The 24,871-nt window shown below is 41.8% G+C and overlaps 1 protein-coding gene across 1 annotated transcript in view; it reads right to left on the bottom strand.

Moving 5' to 3' along the window:
* The window catches only part of Suclg2 (succinate-CoA ligase GDP-forming beta subunit), a 257,860-nt gene that overhangs the window by 196,536 nt on the left and 36,453 nt on the right, over window positions 1-24,871 (bottom strand). The window lies entirely within an intron of this gene.

A 24,871-nucleotide genomic window follows, 5' to 3' on the forward strand; every position in this document is an offset into this window, starting at 1 on the left:
TGTGTGTGTGTGTGTGTGTGTGTGTGTGTGTGTGTGTGTGTGTGTGTGTAGGGGAAAGAGGGAGAGAATTAGGTAGAAAGATGGAAGTTGAAGAAGAAGTCAGTATTGGCTGGGAACATGAAGGGAAGGGGAGAAGAGAGGGTAATAAAGGGTAAAGATCAAAATATATTACACATATGAATTTTAAAAGTCATAGTGATCTATCAGGAAATTTTCATACTATTATCAGCCTGAAAAAAATGTAATACATATAAATATATACATATATGTGTGTGTATGTATGTATGTATGTATATATATATATATATGTACACACCTATATAGTTTAAAAGAAACTCCTCTGATTTGATGGTGCTCCTTCTAAAAGCCAAAGACCATCTAACAAAACCTTTACACTAGGCATTAAGAAAGCCTTTTGAGTTGTTAGTCAGGGTTGACCAAGAGACTTCCAAAACATTGCAGGCCATGGCTATTACCCTTGGTTGGCCCCAGAGGTGGAAGATAAGTCTGTATTGCTGAAGACACCATGCATTTCAGATACAGGGACCTAAGGCCCCTGAGGTGGAACTGACCTGAAGGCCTCCTCCCTGAGGACTAGCTTTCATGGTACCACAAAATATACAACATAAGGTTTCAAAGGAAGGAAGCATCCAAGAGTTCTCCCTAAGTATGATGCCATGCCTATAAACCACAACAACAAACAGGACAGGGTAACCCTAAGGGTGTAGTAGTAACACGCATGCTTCAGTGGCAACCATCAGCCGTCTAAATATAAGACTCACTCAACAAGAGGGAAAATCTTAACTATCCAGGGCTGCTGAAACCACAAATCTCAGAGAAGAATCTGTTGCGGGAGGTCCTTCTGCTCCTCCAGCCTATAGCGGCTGAGATACCAGCCCATTGGAGCGTGGTCCCTCTCCCTTTAAAAAAGGGACCACTTCCCTCTCCTCTTTCTCTTCACTTCCTGCTCCGCCGGCACTGGACTCCCTTCCTGGTTGCGCAGAGGGCTGTTGTCTGGGACGGAGATCTGTAAGTTTTTCCCCTTTAAATAAATATCACCCTATTAATCATAATTCCAAACTGGTGTGGCATTGTTTGTGACTTACGCCCTCAAGAATCTACAACCACCACTTCACTAAAGCACCATAATTCCTAACTACATTCTAAATATTTATCTTTACATCCAGAGAGAAGTGCAGTCTTCATCCCTCATCAAGGAAACTTCTTTTTGTGAGAAGACCTCTTCAGATAAACCACAAATAACCAAAATGAATTGCAGAGTCCAGTCCCAATAAATATATTTACAGATCAACTCCCTCACCTACAGCTTAGGGATCAGTGTAGAAGACAGTAAAAGCCAGAGGATAAAGGAATTTGCTGCAATATGGTGTCTCCTAACAATGTCAGAAGCTGCAGCCGTCCATAAATTCTCACTAACACAACTGCCTAAACAAGAAGTGAACAAGGATAGCAACAACAGACAGGCTAATGTGGAGAGGAGAAAGCCCAAGAGGTCACATTGTTCCCAAAGAACTCCTGGCAATTAAGAAATGCTGAGCATTGGAGAGATAGTCTTCCCAAATGGTCAGTCCTTAAGACGTGTATATATATGTAACATTATCCAAACTAAGCAGGTTGTGTTTAGGACTATATATGCATATGTGTATATAAAAACAATTAATGGAGGAAAAAACCATGAGTTAGAGCAAAAGCTGGGCAGTGGTGGCTCACACCTTTAATCCCAGCACTCAGGAGACAGAAGCCGTAGGATCTCTGTGAGGTCAAGGCTAGCCTGGTCTGCAGAGCAAGTTCCAGGACAGCTAGGGCTGTTACACAGAGAAACCCTGTCTCAAAAAACCAAAAAAAGAAAGACAGACAGACAGACAGACAGACAGAGAAGGAGAGAGAGAGAGAACGGTTTATGAGAGAGTTTATAGAGAGGAAAGGGAAGGGGAAAATGATGTAATTATAATCTCAAAATTTGACTGTCATAGTGAAACTCTTAACAGATGCTATTTTAAAAAACTCAAAAAAGTGTTTTTTTTTTAAAAAAAAAAAAGTTCAATAGCTTAGGTATAGAAAGACATCTGCGCGAATTTCTGGTTTTAGCATTGTTCTAGAACTGCATCAGATGTCAACATTAGAGGAAGTAGGCAGGCAAAGGATGCACAGCACTGCTATTGCGGGTTTCATTTTGTTTTGCTGTAGCGTCCTGTGAGCTGGCAATTCTTTTCAGACAGAAGTTATTTTAGAAAAACATTAAAGGTCCACCCGTACCGCTATGCCTCCACTCTCTCACCTGGCTCAAGTAGGGAAAGTTCAAAGCATTATCTTAATGGCTAATATGCACTATTAATCACACTCAAAAAGATCTTAGGGAAATTGTTTTAACTCTATAAGGTCATGAAGCAGCAGACTAATCAACTTCTTTGCTTTTCTTTATAAAGATTTTTTCTAAATGTGTATGTGTGCCTGTATGGGTGAGTTTCTGTGCACCACGTGCATGCAGGTGCACGTGGGAGCCAAAGGGTGTCCGATACACCAAAGTTACAGGGCTTCGTGAGTCACCTGATGTGGATGCTGGGAACTGAACATAGGTCATCTGCCAGAGCAGTGCACGCTCTTAATGGCTGAGCAATCTTCGCAGTTCCCTGCAGCACTTCTTTAGTTTTTAATAGACAGATATTTTGAAGGGTAAGGTTTTACTCAAGAACCAACACTGACTACAGAGTCTTCATTATGAGACCCCTGCTCAGCTGCAGTTGGATATGATGTAATCTTGCTTTAAAATTCAGTAGAAGTGAGGTTTTTTTTCTGAAATACACTATCAATTACTTTGTAATTCATATCAAAAGATTATAAAGAACAAGATGACCCTCAGGTAAATTACTTTGTATTTTAGCCAATAATCTTAACAGCCAAAACCATAAATCTCATTTTCAATGAACACAGGAATATATTTAGTTATGTTTACATCCATGAGTCATAGTGTTAAGGAACTTATAAAAGATAACTGTCCATTAACGCAAATTAAAAAGTTTAATCATAGCTGGATTTCAAAGTGGCAGAGTGTGAAAAATCACCTGATAAATGACCCCTGCCAGCTTCTACCCTGGTCTCCATGAATGTCCAAGACAATGTCAGCCTGACCACATTGCTGGGGCCTAAGGAATGTGGACAGAAACTTAATTTGCTTTCAGAAGCTCTGAAATGTCCTTAAAATGTCATTTCCTATAGCCTCCAAACTAGGAAGTACTCATGAGCTCTTTCAAACAGGTGACCCAACAAAGCTCATAGATAAGTCTGACCTGAGACCTGGTGACCACATGTTCCCCGGGACAGCTATGAACATGGCCCAAAACATCTGTGGATCACAATGTGACACCACAGAGTCACAAGGCCAGACACCCCTCTAGACCCTCACTGACAGATGAGCTTCTGCTCTAAGGCAGTGTGTTCTAAACCTTCTGACATTCTTGGGAGAATATCTTACTTGTCAAATGGAAAATACCAAAATAAATCATCAAGATGACCAAGGGAATAAACCCTGCCCTTTGCCCCCAGTACAAAGAATATGCCACTCTCAGAAGCTGACTACTTCTAAAGTAGAAAAATAAAAGTCATCTCGTGGAATGTGAAATAAACAAAAAAAATCCATGCATACTTGTAAAGTATTTAAACTTTGACATGGATCAAGCCTAAAAATCATTCCTCCCATCCATCCATATATTAATATTATATATACATATATATTGTTTACAACATTAATATTGAAATTGACTATAATTACTCTTTAAAAATTAATAATACTTAAATAAAACTCCATAGCGGGACAAACAATGCTCACACCATCTAATTTTAGTACTTCTTAATCTTACTTCTGACTTTCTAGGTCTTAATGAAACAATAGAAGTTGAAAAGACATAAATTTGATAAATGAACACACTCAAGGGCTTAATAGTCTGTTGCATTCCATACAAGATTCCAAGAAAAACATGAGTTTAAGGCATTTAGGAAAAGCCACCTAATGAAAGAAAACATTAAATGTTACACGCATGTCATTATCAGGGATTGCTTTTAAAAGGCAAATGGGAAAAATCAATAGATTAGGCCTATGTTGACATATCAATTTAAAGCCATTAACCAAAGAAGAAAAAAAGTTTAGTTTGAAAAGCACATTTGAGAGAAACTAAAAACACCCACCGTGTTGTCATGGTCAATTCCTTTTCATTAGACCACTGGCTCTATTAATTTCAGATATGTTAATGCAATCTGCTGCAAACTAATTGCAATTGATCCAGAGACCAGCATCAAAGACATATAATACATATTGACTGCTTCTACATTGACCCAAATGAATGCCAGCTTAAAGTCGCTCGCTCTTAAATGAAAACCAAGACAGTGAGCAGACTTGCAAGGCCTGTGCTAATGCCCAGCCTTGTCACCTCACAAAATAATCCTCTTACAGAAGTGTCAGCTGACTGTGGTCAACCAAAACCTTGGAAGAGCAGGGTCACCGACTGGGTCTAAACTTCATTACGCCATCTCCGCTTCTTAAGAATTTGTGCTGTGTTAAGGAGATGGCTCAGTTGGCAAAATGCTTGCTGTACAAGAATGAGAACCGGAGTTCAATCCCAGAGCCCACATAAAGCTAGGCATGGCAGCATGTGCTTATAATCCCTAGAGTTAGGGAGGTAGAGATGGGTGGAAACCATGGCTGCTAGTCATCTAGTCTAGCCTACTTCGCAAGTTCCAAACCAGACCAATGGGAGAGAGAGCCTGTCTCATCCAACCTAGACTACTTGGCAAGTTCCAGATGAAAGAGAAAGCCCCCCCCCAAAAAAAAAGTATCTAAAGATTGTCCTGTGGCCTACACGCCTACATCTACATATATATGCACAGCCACACGTCCACCAACACACACGTTGCATACACACATGTGTACACGCATGTATATACATATCCATCAGTGTGCATGTATGAATTTCTGCTAAGTCCTTTCAAGACCCACTACCTCCTGCATTTTTAAGGGGAATAAGAAAAAATGCTAAACAAGTGAACAGTATGGTTAAAACCATTGGCTATTCATAATAATTTTCCTGCTATCATTGAGCACTGGTGATGTATTAGACATTTCACTGTGTGCTCATGTAATCTAATGACTGAAGGAGTCATGAAGTCAAGTAATATTCTCTACATGTGTAACTATCATTAGTGTAAACCCACAAATACTCTCAAACTTCTTCCTTTGATTGAAATTAGACGAGGCCATGTCACTAACTCCAGCCAGTAAATCCATGAGTGTATATTCTATGGGACATAACCAAGAAACATTAGATTACCCCCCCACCTCAACTTAGTTCTCCCCACACCTCTTCAAGAGGAACAACAATAGAAAACAATCTATCAGCCTGCAGTGGGAAAGAAACTCATGCCAGAGGTGGCTCACAATAAACATGCAGTGAAGATTAAACCCCTGTGGACATGCAGTAATGTCTGTGGACATTAGACACTGTTGATTCTGGGGTTATTACTATTGTAGACTGCTGTGGACTATTACTTTAACTATGCAAAGATGTGTTACATTTGCTTATATTGCAGAATACTACTTTAACTATGTAAAAGTATGCTGCATTTATTTATGCTACATTTATTTAACTGAATAAAGATTTGTTACATCTGTTTCGCTTTGCCTGCCTAAGGCACCTCACTGGTCTAATAAAAAGCTGAACATCCAATAGCTAGGCAATAGAAGGCTAGGTGGGGCTGGCCAGCACAGAGAATAAGTAGGAGGAGGAATATACGCTTGAGAGAGAAGAGAATGAGAAAGAAAAAGAGGGAAATGCCTGTGGCCAGCCAGCCAGGGAGCCACCAGCCAGCCAAACATGGAAGAAGCAGAAAGGTAGGCCATACAGATTGAAAGTAAGGTAAAAAGCCCTGAAGCAAAATGCAGATGAAGAAAAACAGGGTAAAGTAAGTTATAAGAGCTAGTAGGACAAACAAGATAAGTTCAAGCATTCATAGAGCCTGCTACAGTAGACCCAACTTACCGAGAACACAACCTGTGAAAGCTGTGTTTTATAGAACCATCTTGCAGATAAGAAAACCCAATGGTAAGTCACTAGGCTAAGATCATAGGCAAGAGTAAACAGGAAAAAAGCCTCTGTGACCACAGCTATTGCTCGACTAACATGGTTGGTTCCCTGTGTTTGTATTCCGTTCCCATTTTCCCAGGGGTTCCTTGGTGATACAGAGTCGGGTAGAGATGAGCAAGATGCTGTACTCTTCAAAAGACCAAAAGTCTACTGTAAACAGAACCTGCATGAAATGTGGGGACATCACATGACAGGAAAAATGCAGCTGCTGCAGGCTGGGAGGAGGGAGGTAGAGAATCAAGCACTGTCCTGAGAAATACAAGAATACTATAACAAGTGCTACGGACTACAACAGTATCTTCAGTGTAGAAGTTAGCAAGGTTCTAAAGTGTCCGCCAACTCTGGAATGCAAATGACAAAGGAAGTTTACAAACCCAGGGCCTTCTCTTGTTTCTGCCAGTTATCATGGAGCCTCCCCTTATCCACAAGGAAAGCAGTCTAGAGGATATGGTTTGAGATTTTGGAGGCTTCCTGAATATTTTTGCTTTCCTATCTACACTAAAATTTAATGTAAATAAACTAGGGATGAAAATAAACTAGAATTATAACATGCTAAAATTCAGTTAGTTAAACCTTGTGAATTATTTCTAGTTTCCTGTTTAGTATTTTGGACCATTAACTACAAAAAAAAATAAAATGGGTACCAGGCAGTAGTGTCAAGTGCCTTTTAATCCCAGCACTTGCGAAGCAGAGCCAGGCAAAACTCTCTGAGTTCGAGGCCAGCCTGCTCTATGGAGTTTCAGGTCATCCAGGGATACATACAGAAACTCAAGTCTTGAGGGGGGAAAAACAGAAGAAAAGAAAGAAGAATGAGAAAGAACTCTTCTTGCTTGCCCTCAGATCCTTTCTTCATGCTTCTCTGCTAATCGGTTTCTGCATACCTTTGAGATTCTGCTTGGGGATCAACCAGTGGGAAGAAGATGTCAGACCTTGCTTAAGTGTCCCAGAGTGGCAGTGTTTCCAGCAGAACTGACTCTTCAGGAAGCTCTAGGATCCTCTGGCTACCCTTTTCCCACCATCTTCCCCCATTTCCCCTGTCATGACATGCTGGTCCAGACTCTCTCCTCTCTAAGCACTCAGCATGCTCAGTAGCCCCAGCCCCTCTGCCTTCCAACACTTCTAATAACCTTCAGAACTGAGTTTTGTCCTTGTCAACAGTAAATGATCTGATGGACTGTGCGCTGTGTTGTGGGGCCCTGACTGACATGGACCCTCCAGAATAAAGAAGAAAAGTGTGGCACTGACTCAAGACAAGAGGAGCTGTCTTGACCCTGTGCTGAGTAATTGTTCAGTGTTATATCTCACATTGAGGTCCCACGGTACAAAGGATCCGCAGGGATCCATCTTCCTCCTCTATAATCAGAAACCTTGAGAAGGAGAAGTCACTTGCCCAGGATCACATATAGCACCAGGGGTAGGCTAAAATCTGGGCTAATTCTTATTTTCTGCCCCATTTCCCAGCCCCCTGGGGTAAGCAGTCACCCAGGTGGAGTGGGTCTTTCACAATGGCCTTCCCACTTCTCCATCCCCTTCTGCCTTCCTCTGACAGAGAAGGCATGTCTACGCTCAGAGGGAAAGAGGAAATAAAACTTAAAAGAAAAGTAACACAAAGATTTCAGGGCCGATGGGAACATGGGAGCAGAGACGGAAGAAAAATGAAAATGAGAAAAAGGACAAAGAGAACCAAGAGAAGACAATGACTAAGCAGGCAAAAATTCACAGGAAAATTCAAAGCACAAAATTAGACAGCTACATAGAAAAAAAAAAATGACACGACCGAGAAATCATCTTCGCCCTGGGGTTTCAAAATTAGAGGTGTAGAGACTACTGAAATAGCACCACAGAGGAAAAGGAAAAAATCAATAGGGGAGAACAAAAAAAGCATGTCATTGAGCCAGGCGCCCCCCAGAGTCAGAATCTGTGAGCTACAACCCCTCATGAAATAGAAAACCATCTTGGCTTTGCCCAGAAGTCTGCCCTACTCTGGAATACCGCATAAGAGAATATTAGAAAGAGCCTGCACATGCCATAAAGGTAGAAAACTAGAAATCTAACACATAGGAAAAGCCTCCCAAGGAATGAAGATGTCATTCGAGGGGCACAGGCTGAGTTGTCGCTGCTTAAGTCATAGTGAGATATGCGTTTTTATACTCTTTTCTTATTAAAATACTGAGTTCATTTCACATGTATTTTTTGTCTCCCTACCATTTCTACATCTGACCACCACTATTACCATGTCCTATCATAGCATTCCATACATACTCAAAACCAAGTAAAGGGTGGAGCTCCATCCTTGAAAACTAAACAGGCATTTTAGACAACACATTCTTGGCAATGGAACCTGGACATTTATCAAACATACTAGGGAAAGTTCTCACTTTGAATTATAAAAAGGACAGTACTCTTACCCTCTTACCGTCTACACAAAACTGGGGTAAAAACCTTCAAGGACAGCTTAACAGCATTCCTAGTGGTACTTATCTGGAATCCCAGCACTGGAGAGGCTAAGCCTGGAGGGCCTCGGGTCTAAAGTTAACTTTGGCAACACAGAGAGGTATGTCTCAAAAACATATTTAATTACATTTCTGAATCATTTAATTACATGTTTGAAAACTGGAATACCTATATTCTCTCCCTGGCATGTCTGTTTTTCATGTCTATACTAATACAACATGTATCTGAGATAGACACACGATACTTCTGAGTACTGTCCTTCATAATAAAAGGAAGGCAGATAATGATCTAAATGACCACCAAATAGGAGTGGCTACAGCAGTTATAATATGACCAAAAGGCAGCTGGTCCCAACTCGCAATGGCTTCTCACCTGACCCTCCATCAAATGTGTAGCAGTGGGCGTATGCCCCCAAAACCATTCTAACTTCCCCTTTGTGAATAGTAGTCAATAAACTAAGTGAGTTACTCAGTACATTATTACGAAATGGGCTTGGCTATAGGCAGATTTGCCCACCTGTAAAATGAAAAGCACTCTAAGAGTGAGCTCCCCTAGGCTAGGGATCTTGGCTTCCATGTGTTCATATGGGTACACGTGTGTGCCTGCAGAAATCTGAGTGGCATAATTCAGGAGCAGTCCACCTCATTTGGGAACTCCACTGGCCTAAAGCTCATCCACACCACTAGGTTAGCTATCAGGGAGTCTGCTGTCACTACTGCACTAGGCTTACACGCGTGCACTACCACACGCATGTTTTTTACATGGGTTCAAAAGATCAGACTCAGGTCCTCAGACTTGTGTGGTAAGAACCTTAGCAGCTACGCTACCTTTTCAGCTCTGATTTTCAATTTAAAATAAGTGTACTGGTATGAAATGACACTGCAATAGAAGAAACACCTGCTCCAGAAGCATGTAAAATATCTGTGCCTGCACAGGACTCCCCTGGCCTGTAACAAATGTGCCAACACTTTTAAAGACTATGCATGACACTCCAGAACTCCTGGAAGCCACAAACAGAGTTAATAAAATGGAAGAGTAAAAGCAACCTGGACTGAGTTACTCCATGGGAAATCCTGTCCTTGGGTTTACTGCACCTAAAAGTCACACAGATGATAAATAAATCTTTGATGTATTAGCCACTGAGCATTTGAGAATAATATAGTCTATTATATATGAACATACTAACACAGATTATTCTCCATGGCACATTGCAAAGAGAAACTACAAGAACTAAAGAAAACCAGTAATACAGAAAAATAGATTCTGACTAACTGGGCACACTCAAGGTGGTAAGACCATAGACCAGAACAATGCACTCACTGGGATATCACTTTGATTTCAGACATGTACACATATGAAGCAGTGCACTGTATAAATAAATAAATATACAAGATGGAAATCATAAATAGGAAATCACAAATCAGTTTCCTCAGTATTGGGCCAGGTTGTTCAATGCCATGGCCCATTCATGAGCTGGGACAAACTCAGATGTATATGGAGTTCTGAGAACGAGAGATGTGTAGCTCCAAGCTCTAATTTCCAGAGAACCTAACAGCTCCAGGTGCTTGGGCCAGAGGCCTATTGCTCTGGGCCCTGACTCTGAGTGACCCTTCATCCAGCGAACAGAAAGGCAGAGTAGAGCGCCCAGCAGCAGCCAGCATCGCCAGCTGCGATGGCAGCAGTATTATAATTCTCAAGGCCAGGATGCTAAGACCCTCAGCTAACACCAGCTTGTATTAAGACCTTGAATCTTAAGTATCAGGGTCTATAGCACCTAGGGCTCGGCAGGTCCCTGGGACCCTTCTGGTGGCCAGGACACTCACTCGCTCACCTTCTGAAACATTTCCTTCTACAGTCTTGGCAGCACGCCTCTCACCTTTCTCAGCTGTGGTCTCGGCTGCCTCTGCTCCTCACAGTTCCTGCCCCAGTTGCTCAATGGAACCCAGTGTTGTCTACTATGCATATCATGGCTTCCCTATCATCAGCCCGGTCTACTCTACCCATAAAAATGTTCACAAGTAGGCAAGAAAAGTGAAGGTTTTATTAGCCCTAATGCGGCAACACAGGGAAGCAGTGTTAAGCTAATCAAAAAGCGTTAGGAAGAGCTTGATTTAGTCAACTAAGAGATGGCAAAGTCGGTGTGTTAGGTTCTTTTCCATCGCTGGAACAAAACACCATGATCAAGGCAACTTGGAAAAGAAAGTGTTGAATCGAGCTTACAGTTTCAGAGGGTTGGAGTCCATGATCACACAGCAGAGCAAAGGCCCAGCACTAGGAACATATGAGAGCTCACATCTCAACCCACAAACAAGAAGCAGATACACAGCACAATGAGCATGGCAGTGGTCTTTGAAAACCTCAAAGCCCACACCCAGTGAAACATTTCTATCAACAAGGCCACACTTGATAATCCTTCCCAAACAGTTCCACCAACTGACAAACAAGTATTCAAATATATGAGCTTATGGGGGTCATTCCCATTGAAGTAGCAATGAAAATAATTTTAAAGTTGGGGGTCACCACAACATCAAGGACTGTATTAAAGGGTGTCTTAGGGAGGTTGAGAACCACTGCTCTAAAGAGAATGTCTATTCTGCTTTGGACCTAACTGAAGACAGTTTCTGCAAGGTCTGATGCAACCAGAGGCATGGCTCTCTACAGTAGCTACCCATGGTGGTTACCCCAGATTCACCAAGGCCTTTTGATCCTGAAATGGGGGGTTTCTGAACTGTTGTAGGCTGTGACTAGAACATGCCCTCTTGTTCAGCAACCATGGTTTACAGTGTCCCTTGTAACTGAGTGCAGCTGCCTCTGGGCCGTTTCCTGCTCTGGGCTGCCTGGCACAAGGGAAGAGTCTGTCAGGCAGCCTCCTCCTAAGAGATTCATTCATTCATAGAAAAACATCAAAGGAAACTTGCAGAAAAGGACCCAACACTTTACAGTGTTTAACAATGTGTAATGCTTGCCCTAGTATCCTAGGAAGGGCTGGGGCCAAGCTAACAAGGTCCATGAACTCAGGGAGGGGAAACCAGGAAAGCGGTGGTGACAAAAGTTACAAGACAATCTATACTTTCAGTGTTTTAAGGAATGCATTCATTTACGTTTTGTGCGATGAAAATCAATCTATTTTAACAAGAAGCATGAGAGGGAATAAACAAATCCAGGCATTGACTCAACTAAGCTGGGTCTAACTTGCTGGAAAAATAAAGAGCTTGAGTTCTCTAACCCTAAGAGAACTCTGCACTCGGGATGAAATGGAGGTGGGAAGCTGCCTTTTTCTGTTCCCTGCACAGAAGCTCCTGCTGTTAGATATGAAGAGGCTCTTAAACCTCATTTCCAGCTCTCAACAGCAACGACAGCAGTGGAATAGCAACAAGGAATTAGCTGTAAACTCCAGGAAAATATATTTCCCTCTCATTACAGGCCCAGTGACGAAGGCAGATGCTAAGTGGGCTGTGGCAAGCCAAAAGTTAGTGTCTGTGATATTTTAGTTTTGCCAATGTTGTTCTGGATGCAAATGAGTCCTCATAAATCTACCTTGGTCACATTACTTGGACATACTGAGCTCAAATAAATGTGGTGGTGTCAATGAAAAGACAGATATAACGCAATGTGTCTCAATATGAGTGTTGTAAAATAAAAGGCTGGCTCGCTTAAAACAGGCTCTAATGAAGCAGCCTCTTTAACTGCACCGCCTCATAAAGAGATTGAGTGGAATCCTAATTGTAAGAGGAATAAGAAGATGACCTATCCATGTGGACTCGATGCGACAGTGGAGACATACATGCCACCTCCTGCAGCCTGAGAACATGTCAGATCAAGAGAAAAGCAGTGGTGACAATGAGCAGGACACAAGTGCGTGGAAAGGAGCATAGAGGGGTGGCGACAACAATGGGAAGTTCAGGGTCTTCATTTGGAATTACCTTTGAAAACAAACCAGCCTCTGGCCAGTCTCCATTGAGAGTGTCCCTGCTTGGCATGCTATAAGGAAATTAATTAGCCAGTTAATTAGCCCCTGTGGCTAAGTTCTTAAACTCTAAACAGAATTGAGGGATCTTCCTGAACCCCATCAAATGAGAAGATGGCAGCTGAGCCAACGTACCTCATTTATAAGATGAAGACTACCAGGCCCAAGCTCTTGTCTGTTGTTGATTAGATGGGTTAATATATGCAAGTTAATCAGAACAATGCTCAAGATAAGTGCTCAGAAACGTTGGCTGTTATTATTTAATGCAAAACATAACGAAGGAGAAGTGATGCACGGAGACACCCTGGCAGCCCCTGAGTAAAATCCTAGGTGATCATATAAAGGACAGGAAATTGCCCACGGGGCCCTGCTGCTCTTGCTTTAAAAGCATTTGGGAAGGTATTTCTAAACTCTAACTGTGGAATCCTTGGGCCTGAATTTCTCAACAATCACAGAAAGATCAGTAATTTACAACTTTACAACGGGAAGAATCAGAAGTCTCTTTTGGTAAGTATCTTACAATGAAGCGAGTAAGCTCACGGTGCACTCCACTCGATCTAGGACTTTCATCCCACAGACAAGGAGCACTGAAAGTCAGAGACTAACCTAACCTGTATGGGGTCACTATAATGGTTAAGTAATAGTCAAGATTTCAATCCAAGTCCCTGCCTAAAAATTTTTGGCCTTTTTATTATACAGGAAAAAAAATGTGCAAACTAATATGTGTGTGCACACACAGGTATGCATGCATGTATACATATGTATATGTGTAATATATATTTTCTGTGTATACATATGTATACATACACACATACATATATATCAACTAGTCCATATCAATAGCACTGGAGAAATGTTTGTGAATTCCATGCTAATAAAAAAAGATCCAGCATTAGGGCTGGAGAGATGGCTCAGCAGTTAAGACTGCTTACTGCTTTGCAGAGAACCTAGGACCAGCACCCACATCATGACTCACAACAACCTATATAGCTCTAGTTGGGCTCGAGCCTCTTTGGCTTCTTCAGGCACCTGAACACACATGGTACCCATAAATATATACAGGCACACATACAGATGAATTATAAGAAAATAAATAAATTCTTTTAAAAAATAATACACCACAGGTAATGGCTCTCTGGTGGACTCTATCACTCAACAGTTACAAGAAGAGAACACAGAAAACAGTGACTTACAACAGAAAAAAATCTACCCAATATTTTATTCCATCTTAAAGAACAGACTATGGAGATGCTGACAAATCAGAAACAATAACCTTGATGCTGTGGGACCCGAGAAACCAGCACTGATGGCACATGAAACTTAATTAGAACAGATGTTCTTCACGGTTCCCTGACAAGAGAACACACAGAAAGACAGCCTAGGGTTGCACTCAGAGCCTCAGGCCTGCTTTGCTCCACTCACTACACACATGGTACATGCAGCTCTGACACATCAAGCCTGTGGCCCAAGGTCCAGCAGTAAGACGAAAGCATCTACAATCTGTCCTATGAGAAAAAGGTTGAGAGTTGAGCTTTTTGGCCACTCAAAAGCTTTGTTGTTCCTTGCTCGTGCTCTCCTGCTCCTGATTTGGACCTTGAGATTTCAGTCCGGTGCTCCAATGTGGGTCTCTGTCTCTGTCTCCTTTCATCGCCTGATGAAGGTTAATATTCAGGAGGAGGCCTATATGATGTTCTTTGGGTTCACCTTCTTATTTAGCTTCTCTAGGATCACGAATTATAGGCTCAATGTCCTTTATTTATGACTAGAAACCAAATATGAGTGAGTACATCCCATGTCCCTCTTTTAGGGTCTGGCTTACCTCACCCTAATTAATAGGATAGTGTTTTCTATTTCCGTCCATTTGCATGCAAACTTCAAGAAGTCCTTGTTTTTTACTGCTGAGTAGTACTCTAATATGTATATATTCCATACTTTCTTCATCCATTCTTCCATTGAAGGGCATCTGGGTTGTTTCCAGGTTCTGGCTACTACAAACAATGCTGCTATGAACATAGTTGAGCATATACTTTTGTTGTATGATAGGGCATCTCTTGGGTATATTCCCAAAAGACCGCGAGGGGTACACCCACACACTGAGACAATGGGGATGTTCTATCAGGAACACACCAAGGCCAGCTGGCCTGGGTCTGGAAAAGCCTGGGATAAAACCAGACTTGCTGAACATAGCAGACAATGAGGACTACTGAGAACACAAGAACAATGGCAATGGGTTTTTGATCCTACTGCACATACTGGCTTTGGGGGAGCCTAGGCAGTTTGGATGCTCACCTTACTAGACCTGGATGGAGGTGGGTGGTCCTTGGACTTCCCACAGGTCAGGGAACCCTGATTGCTCTTCGGGCTGAAGAGGGAGGGGGAGCTGATTGGGGGAGGGGGAGGGAAATGGGAGGCAGTGGCGGGGAGGAGGCAGAAATCTTTAATAAATAAATTAATTAATTAAAAAAAAAGCAAAAGCCTTGTTGTGTCAGATTCCTATTTCTAATTCATTTGTCTTGGGGTTCCTTTACAACGTCTTAATATTTTGTTTTCTGGATTATTTTGCTTTAGTGTTTGTTTCATTTCTGAGACAGGGCCAAATGTATTCCTGGAATCCTTATGGAGTCAAGGCTCTCCTCCAACTTTGAGCACATACCAGGATTAGAGGACTACATCATTACACATCTGGTTTATTTGATGCTGGGCTCCACCTGGACCTTCCTGTAAACAGAGGACTTCTATCTGCAGCACACCACTACCTGAGCCACATCCCTGGCCAGGATTACAGCTTTAAACCAAATTGAATACTGTGGACATCTGATTACCATGAGGTTCCTGAAGCTTCTATATCCACTTCAACATTACTTCATTTAATTCTTCTAGCAAGGACTGCCAGAAATCCATTCCATAGGAGGGCAAATGAAGGAAGGCTTAGAGAGACAAAAAGCTGAGGATGAGGATGCTGCCAGGAAGAAGAACCATACTTTAAACCCAAGTGTGTGACTGTAGAGCCTTTGATCGTCAGTCACCGAAACTGGAGATGGCACAAGTGGTTCCTGAGCCACGAAACTAGCTAGGGCAAGGGGAAGAGGCTGGGGAGAGGTGGAAAGGTTTGGAGGCATGGTCTGTGGTGAACACATGGTTCAGTGGGAAAACCTGGAGCCCAGGGTGAAAAGGGGTTGCTGGATGGGCTTAAATAAGTCAAAAGACTTAAGAGTAAAAAAGATACTGACTCTTTGTATCCTGGGTTCAGCGGAAAGCAGCATAGTGTCTTAAACAGCAGAGAATCGTGAAAACTCTTTGCAGGAAAGACAAATGCCCAAAGGAGGGTTCCCTCCCTAATTCTGCACAGCTCCTCTGCCAGCAGCAAAGAGAGGAGGCAAACATGTGACCTTGATTAACACTGGCATATTAGCACAACAGCAAAAACAAATGTGGAAAGGGCTCTAAAATATCCTGAGCCGCATCCTTTCCAAATGCCTGCCTGTGCCCAGCCAGAGAACGTGCCAGCTGATGCCGGGACGAAGAAAAGCACCTTCATTTTGCACTGTGAGTAGAAGTCGGCAAGACTGATTTGTAGATAAACAAATGAAAGCAGCAGAAACATATCCTGGCACTGAACTCTGCTGTGCTTTCGACGTTCACAGCAAAACTCAGGTCGGAGTTTAATCCTTATGGTAAAGTATTAAGAGGCGGGACCTTTAAAAGTGATTAATTACTAAATGGATTAATCTGTTTGTGGATTAGCAGATTAAAGGCTTATCTGAAGTAGGTCTACTATAAAGCCAGTTTGGCCCTATCTCTTGGAATATACTCCTCTCACCACAGGGAACCAGTAAGAAGGCTCTCAACAAGCAAGATGCAGGCCCTGGCCTTGAACTCTCCAGCCTCTCAAACAGTAGGAAATGAATGTGCTTTCTTCATAAATTACCTATAATATGATATCCCATTATAGCAACAGAAAATGAAGACAAAGCCTGCTCAAGGAAACCTCCAGAAGCTGTATGTGTTCATGTACATAACAGTTTCCACTGATCACCTAGAATGTGGTGGCTGCTGAATCTGACATTCCAAGGTGTCAGTAAACAGACAAGTTCTCTGCTATCACAGTCACTGTCCCAGGACAAGGGGGACACACAAATGCTGAATGTAATTAGATAGAGTGAGAAGTGCTACTGAGGAAATAAAGCATGCATGGTGAGCTATATGCGCCAATTATAGACTGTCACTGCCCCCAAGGAAATGGCATTTATGTGGGGACCTGAGGCTAGAGAAGGGGTAGATATGTGAACAGACTCCAAGAAGCACAGGAGGCTGGCAGGCCTCAGTGTTCCACGGCTCTGAGGAGAGAAAAGGCTAGGATACAGAGAAACTAGCTAAGGATGCTGAGAAATGGGAAAAATGAGAGAGCGCCAGGCCATGCAGGTAAGTCTAGGAGGCTGCTGTTCAAGCCAAACTGGAAGCAGGGTAACAAGATCAAAGTCATAGGCTGGGCATGGTGGCCCACACCTTTAATCTCAGCAGAGGGGAACTTGAGAGGCAGAGGAAGAGGCATATGGATCTCTGAGAAACAGAAGCCAATACTGTCTATATATAAGAAGCTCCAGGACAGCCAGACCCTGTGAGACCCTGTCTCAAACAAACAAACAAACAAACAAACAAACAAACTATCAACACCAGAGTTTGGAAAAGTCACTCTGTCTTCTTCATAGAAAATAAAACCAGTTAAGTGACTGCTGCAATAAATAAACCAGGGTCAGCAAATTTACAAGCAAGGCCCAGAATATAAGAACAGTAGATGTTCTCTGCAGTAACTAACCATTCCTGCCTCTACAGCCCAAAGAAGCTACAGGTTAACAAAGGAATGGCCATGTTCTGATAAAGCTTTATTTACAAACAGGAGGGTTTGCTGCCCTCTCAGCTACACTGCAGAGAACAGTGAAGACAGACTGAGGTGAAAAGACTCTAGAGGGAATGGCCTGGAGAAGCAAATGCTTACCGAAGGGATCAGACGGACAGACGCTGAGGAGGAAGGAAACCTAGAATAAGACATGTACCTAGTAATGTTGCTGCAAATGAATGTGGTGAATTTAAGAATTTTTCAGCCATTTTTAACAGATTTCTTTAGAAACAAAACCTGGAATTTGGCTCAAAATGGCCTTTGTAATCCACTTAATTATTAACATCCCTGTACACCACTCCACCACATCAGAGCTGCCCGGTCTTTGATCTTGCATCTTTCTTCCATTATTTCATATTAATCCTTGTGGCTGATGGTGAACTACTTGTTGTGGCCACAGCCTGCTACAACAGATGGCCTGAGCTTCTCCCCAAGGAGAAAGCATGACTCTGATTACAATTTGTAAAAATAACTGAAAAGAAATGAGTAAGGATCGATGCCATGTGGTGACACAGGCACTTGGACAGCGTGAGAAGAGATCAGGAGTTCAAGGCTACCTTCACCGGCATAGCAGGTTGAGGATAGCTGATGCTACCAGGGACCTTATCTAAGAAAGAGAGAGTTAAATATGAGATAGCATATGCAAAGGAAGACTGAAAATGTTTCAAGTTAATGAAACAGTTCTTGAAATGCATTGATGCAGGCAGGTATTTTCCAAAGCATAACAGAAAAACAAGCAACCAGGAGAGGGAGAGCCATATACAACACTTACACATACTTGAACATGAAAGGCATAGAAAAGCTTCCTATGAAAACATCTACGCTGATGTATCAAAGGAATCTGGAAACGGAAGGTTTAGGACAACGGTAGCTCCCGGGAGGGGCTTCGAGGGTTCTGAGACAAGTCACCAAGACACTTCACCATTATGTTACACTTTACGCTTTTAATTGTCCAGTGATCCAAACCTGAACTACTACACACATAGGTAACTATGGGATTAACCTCTACTTTCTCCACCTTTCTGAATAAAAATATTTACATGCTAAATGTAATAACCACGTTTGACTCCATGAAGACTTGATTCATTAATCAAAAAGAAAGAAAACTAAAAAAGGTAATTTTTCTAATTACCTCTAATAAGTAATAATTTCCAATTATATTTCCCATTGATTTTCTTTTCTTTCCTTTTTTTAGTTTTTAATTACTTTTATAAGACTAACGAGATCTGAAGGAAATCTCAGATCACAGCACGCCAACAGTTCATGCTCTCAATGAGGAACTGAGGTGTAAAGGTGGGACACACCTCCTTCACGCTGATACTTCTCAGCAAGCCAGTGTGAGCATCCAGCCCTGGGGTGGGCACTGCCCTTGCATCAGTACGATATCTTTATGGGACAGGTGAGCCCACACAGAAGGCAGGATCATGACAGCCATGCCATCTTGACAACTGACTTGATGGAACTCAGAATCATCAGGAAAACAAACCTCTGGTATTTGGGGGAAGGGATTCCTTTTTTTTTTATTTATTTATTTATTTATTTATTTATTTATTTATTTATTTATTTATTTATTTATTTATTTATTTATTTATTTATTTATTTATTAATTTATTATGTATACAGTGTTCTATCTGCATGTATCCCTGCAGGCCAGAAGAGGGCACCAAATCTCATTACAGATGGTTGTGAGCCACCATGTGGCTGCTGGGAATTGAACTCAGGACCTCTGGAAGAGCAGGCAGAGCTCTTAACCACTGGGCCATCTCTCCAGCCCCGGGAAGGGATTCCTAATGTGAGCTAACTGAAGTGGGAAGACACCCTAACAGTGGGCTATATATCCCATTCTCTGACCCACAGTCCCAGACTGAATAAAAATGAGAAAGCAGGCTTACCCCTGCCTCATAACTGAGGATGCAAGGTAAGCAGCCCCTTCCCATTTCTCCCACCATGCCTTCCCCACCATGACGACTGTATCCCTCACACTGTGAGCCAAAGCAGACCTCTTCTTTCTCAAGGTTCCGGGTACTCTGACACAATGAGACATGGTCTGACATGTTGTTTAAAATGAGAGTTTCTTCTCACCTAGGGTATGAGTGAATAACTCTAGAAGTAATTTTCTGAAAATCAGACAACTGCTTCATATGGTTTTTATAAATTGTGTGTGAATGGGTGTGGGTGAGTGTCTATAAGTGGGTGGGTGAGTGGGTGTGATGAGTGTCTATAAGTGGGTGAGTGTCTAATTGTGTGTGAGTGGGTGTGATGAGTGTCTATGTGGGTGAGTGGGTGTGGTAAGTGTCTAAGTGTATGTGAGTGTCTAAGTGTGAGTGAGTGGGTATGGGTGTCTATGTGCTCATTCACATTACTTCTGGCACTCACTGAAGTGAGTTGCTAGTGGCAAAAGGAGGTTCGGCTTTCAAACATCATAGCCAAGTAAAGAGGTTCTCTGAAAACAAAATCAGTATATTATAGTAACGTAATAGCCATGGGTGAATTCCTCCCAAATTCCAATGGATAACATTTTTATTCTTGGTCCATTGGTTCCTCAGCTAACCACACTAGTTTTATACATTTACACATGGCATCAGAGATCACATCTAATATACAGGAAGGAAAAATACTGTAACATCTTATTCCAACTGGCCTGCGCAAACACATCCACTCTGACACTAAGTAAAGCAGATATGTTAGTTCAAAACCACTCTCCAGCTGCTGCTGAAGGACAAAAATCACACATCTGCAGCACCAGAGAACCTGACACATGTCTGCATCACATGACCCTGGTCAAGACTGTAATCTCCACATCAGATAGGCCCTTCAGAGCCCAGCTCCCTTCCTCAATCACCCTCAGTTCCCAGTTTTTAATCTTCCCTAAGTGACACCCACACCCCATCGTCTGTTCCAATAAATTCTGTTAGGAACTTGCAAGGTGCAGACTTTATTTCAACCAACTCACTCCTGCTCCTTCCAATAATCTAATACTGCTTAACAATTTAGGGTCCATTTGAGTTTGATAAGATTGACCAGACAGCAATAGACTTCTCATGGCTTCTTTATAGCCGCAGTTTCAAGCAACCTGGCTAACTCAATCTCACAGGCTCACCTGTCATACTAGAAGCTGAAGCAATAATTTGGAGGGGAGTAAATGAGCAACCTTTGCTGGAGAAATTCCTGAGATCACCTTTCTGACATTTTGAACATTCTCTCTGCAGAATGCTAGTTGGTGTCAGGGAGGTCTGCAGTCCACTATTTGTATTGAGAAAGACATTTGTTGTGTGTTTGGGAAGACATTTTGCTGTTGTTGATGAACCCAACAATACTACAACGTAAAACCCACTTTTAAGTTTGACAGATTTTTCTTAAGCAAAATTATAATCTGCAGAATTACATGCCACTGCACTCATTCCCCAATATATTCCATATAAAATGTCTTAGCTATGCAAGAAAACCCCATAAACTATCAATTCTTGTGCAGTGATAGGGGAGAAAATTAACTCAATCATGTGTGTGTGTGTGTGTGTATGTGTGTGTGTGTGTGTGTGTGTGTGTGTGTGTGTGTGTGTAGCACATGTGTGAGATGTGTGTGCATGCTAAGTATACATGAAAAAGCCAGAGAAGAATTTCAGGTATCTTTCTCTAGTATATGCCACCTTATTTCCTTGCAGCTGTGTTCTCACATGGAACCTGGACTGGAAACGTCAGGCACCCTGCACACACAGCACTGGCGTTCTGGCCCTGACTCCTTACATGGGTGCAAGGGATCACACTCAAGTCTGTGCAGGAAGCACTCTCCCTCGCTGAGCCATCTCCCTGGAAAAGCCTTGCCTTTATCCAAATGCGTATTCAGTATCAGAAAACTATGGGATGTATTCTGCAGTGCAGAACGCCTGCCACACACTGTCCTCCAGGGAATTGTGGGAAGAAAAGCTGCCGTTCATCTGATAGGCCAGTGTAAGCATCGGGGACTCAGAAAAGCATCAGCAGACAGGAGTGCCTGGCAAAGCCGACAATCTGATACCTCAAAGTGAGCAGTGAGGAAATGCAGCTTTAGTCAAACTATACCCTTGTAAAGTTGAGGGACTTAAAACACCTAAGAAGTAAATACAGGGAATATCTAATCCAGGTGAAGCTTACTTCAGCTTTGGTGAGACTCTAACATTTTCAACACACAGTCCAAAGTAAAAAAGAATAAGCTGCAGATCAGCCATGCTGTGCCTGCTTGGATGTCATAGTGACAGAGAGAATGAAAACACAAGCAGGCTTCACAGTCTGGGTACAGTTTGTTACCTTGAAACTCACTGTGAAATACAACTATCACTGTGATCATGTTGGGAAGTGGCCTGTGTCATTCAGGGAAGTGAAGGCTTCCCCATGACAGTGGGTTCACTGCCCCCCACACAGTACATGATAAAGTAAGTCTGCTCTTTATGTTCTCTCCCCATGCATCCATCAGCCTTTCTACTTCACCACAGCTTGATGCTGCAAGAGAGCCCTCACAAGACACTGGAACTATGCTCTCAGGCTTCCTGGTCTCCAGAACTATGCGAAATAAGGCACATTTTCTTCATTATAAATTACTAAGTAGCAAATACTTCCTTATAGCAACAGAAAATGGCCTCAGGGATAAAGCTAAAAGCCTGTGGAATCATTTTCATCCAGACAAATTAGCAGGCAACCTACTCCTTTTTTTTTTTTTTTTTTGGTTTTTCGAGACAGGGTTTCTCTGTGGTTTTGGAGCCTGTCCTGGAACTAGCTCTTGTAGACCAGGCTAGTCTCGAACTCCCAGAGATCCGCCTGCCTCTGCCTCCCGAGTGCTGGGATTAAAGGCGTATGCCACCAAACCTATTCCTTTCTTAAGCGACAAAAAAAAGAGTATCATCTATTGCAGAATATTTGCTTACACTGTAAAGATATGTCTCTAAGGTGTCTTCTGATTGGCTTATTAAAGAGCTAAATGGCCAATAGCAAGGCAGGAGAGGATAGGCAGGACTTCCAAGAAGAGAGAGAAAAACTGGGAGGAAGAACCTAGGTGTAGACTCGGAGCAAGTTGGATATAACATAGTAAAAGACAACCAAGCCATGTGGCAGAACATATACTAAAAAAATGTGGATAATTAAGTTATAAGACATATTTAACAAATGGTGTGGGCATAACTGGATATCAACATATAGAAGAATGAAAATAGATCCATATCTACCATGCACAAAATTCAAGTCCAAATGGATCAAAGACGTCAACATAAATCCAGACACACTGAACCTCATAGAAGAGAAAATAGTAAGTACACATGAAAGCATTGGCACAGGAGACCATAGGAGGGGAGAGGCATAGAGGGGAGCAGAGAAAATGCAGAACTCAATAAAAATCAAGAAAAATGAAAAGAAAATAAAAGAAAACATCTAAGCTAAGACCAAGCTTTCACAGACAATAATAAGTCTACATGTCATTATTTGCAGGCTAATGATCCAAAATTAGTCTAAGAAAGCTTGAATATTTGATGCCCAACATCCAGCCACATATATCCATATAAGGCCTGAGAAAACTTTCTAGCAACCATGGTCTCATGGGTAAGCTTAGTGCTAGTGGCCTACAGAGATCTAGCTCTTTAAAGAGGCCCTGCTACTGAGCAACTGAATGGGGTTTTTAAGTGGTGCACTACTCAGTGGCAGATGACCAGGCAGAAGCACCTTCCAGAATTGGGGCCAGAAGACATGAGATTCCATTCACACCAACCTAAAGAGGGCAGAGCCAGCTGCCAGGCCATGTGCTAAGCAGAGCCATGCAGCAGAGGCTCAAGCTGCACCTTAACAGTTTAAGGTTTGGCTCACCCAGTCAAAGGAGGCTACAGGTGCTTAGTAAAGTCAGGTCCAGACCAAGAAAACCTCTAACCAAATACAGTATGTTTAAAAACATACTTAGATGCTAAAGAAAGAAACTGGGCATAGATAGTCATAGAGAAAAATTGTCTAAAAATAATAAAGTGAAATCTTTAAAGATATAGTGAAGTAATATAAAAGAAAAAAGTCATGTACAGACAAGAAATACATAGGGTGTCGGGATCCTAACAGTGCTCTGTTGACTTGGAATTTTTAAAATGCTATTGAACAAAAAAAAGAAAAAAAACAACAACAAAAAAGATACCTGCTGAGAGACGCTGAATTATGGAAACTGCTAAGTTAAACCAAGCTATATATTTTAAGAATGTCTTAATTTCAGAATGGAAATAAGAAATATGTGGCATTGGGGGAAAGGTTTTGCTTTTGTTTCGATGGGAAACAAAAAGCTATGGATTCCTTCAAAATTAATAAAGATCCTATTTGATCAGGGAAAACCTCCTGAAAATCTTGACTATAGATATAAAGAAAAAAAAAAGCAAAAGAAAAACTAAAAGGTGATTTATATGCTGATCCCCCTACATGGAAATAGATCTGAAACTGGATGAGAAATGATAAATCTTGTAAGCTAGAGTTCTCATGATTTATTATTACATGCCATCTTTTATATGACATGGATAGAGATTATAATACACTTTGGTTATATAGTCCAAACAGATTTATAAATCTGAAGATACCTTTAGTTGACTTGAGTACATCTCACATTCCATACTTGAATTAATACAGATATATGTGTTACCTTTAAAAGTATGTGTTTTCAGCCGGGCAGTAGGGCTCCACACCTTTAATCCCCGCACTTGGGAGGCAGAGGCAGGCAGATCTCTGTGAGTTTGAAGCCAGTCTGGTCTATAAGAGCTAGTTCCAGGACAGGCTCCAAAGCTACAGAGAAACCCAGTTTCAAAAAACAAAAACAACAAACAACAAAACAAAAAAGTTTGTGTTTTCAGAAAGTAAAAAAGGACCAAACACCAATGAAGACAAGTAGCCCAGGTATTGTAGCCTCTCAGAATGCCTCTGTTGCTGTCTCCTCAAAATTATGCACCTAAAACTATGTCAAAGCTGCTATCTGAGATGATCCAGCCTCAAGACTACATCAAATAACTTCTGCACTTTCCAACCACAGAGAGATTAAACAACAACAACAAAAATGCAGCTAGCTCTCCCAGAATTGTCAATTTTCTCAGGGTCCTTAAACAACAGGGAGCAGTCTATAGAACATGACACCCGTAATTCCAAGAGGTGGGAAGGATGGTTTTTGGTCATTCAATGGATTACAGATGTTTATCGTCATGTAGAGGGTTGGCTGAGAGCTGCTGTTGGATATGGTCAGGGAGACACTAAGCAAAGGAGATTAGATGTAAGGATCTCTTTCTAAAGGGGAAAAAGGGGAGATACAGTATAGAAATGACAGGAAAAGGAGTAGATTATTGAATCTACTTTTAAGTTAAAATTCAACTACTGGTCTTAAATATTTTACATTGGTATGGATTTTTGTATATTAATACA

Source organism: Microtus ochrogaster, unplaced genomic scaffold (genome assembly GCF_000317375.1).
Source record: "Microtus ochrogaster isolate Prairie Vole_2 unplaced genomic scaffold, MicOch1.0 UNK1, whole genome shotgun sequence".
NCBI classification, from domain to species: Eukaryota; Metazoa; Chordata; class Mammalia; order Rodentia; family Cricetidae; genus Microtus; species Microtus ochrogaster.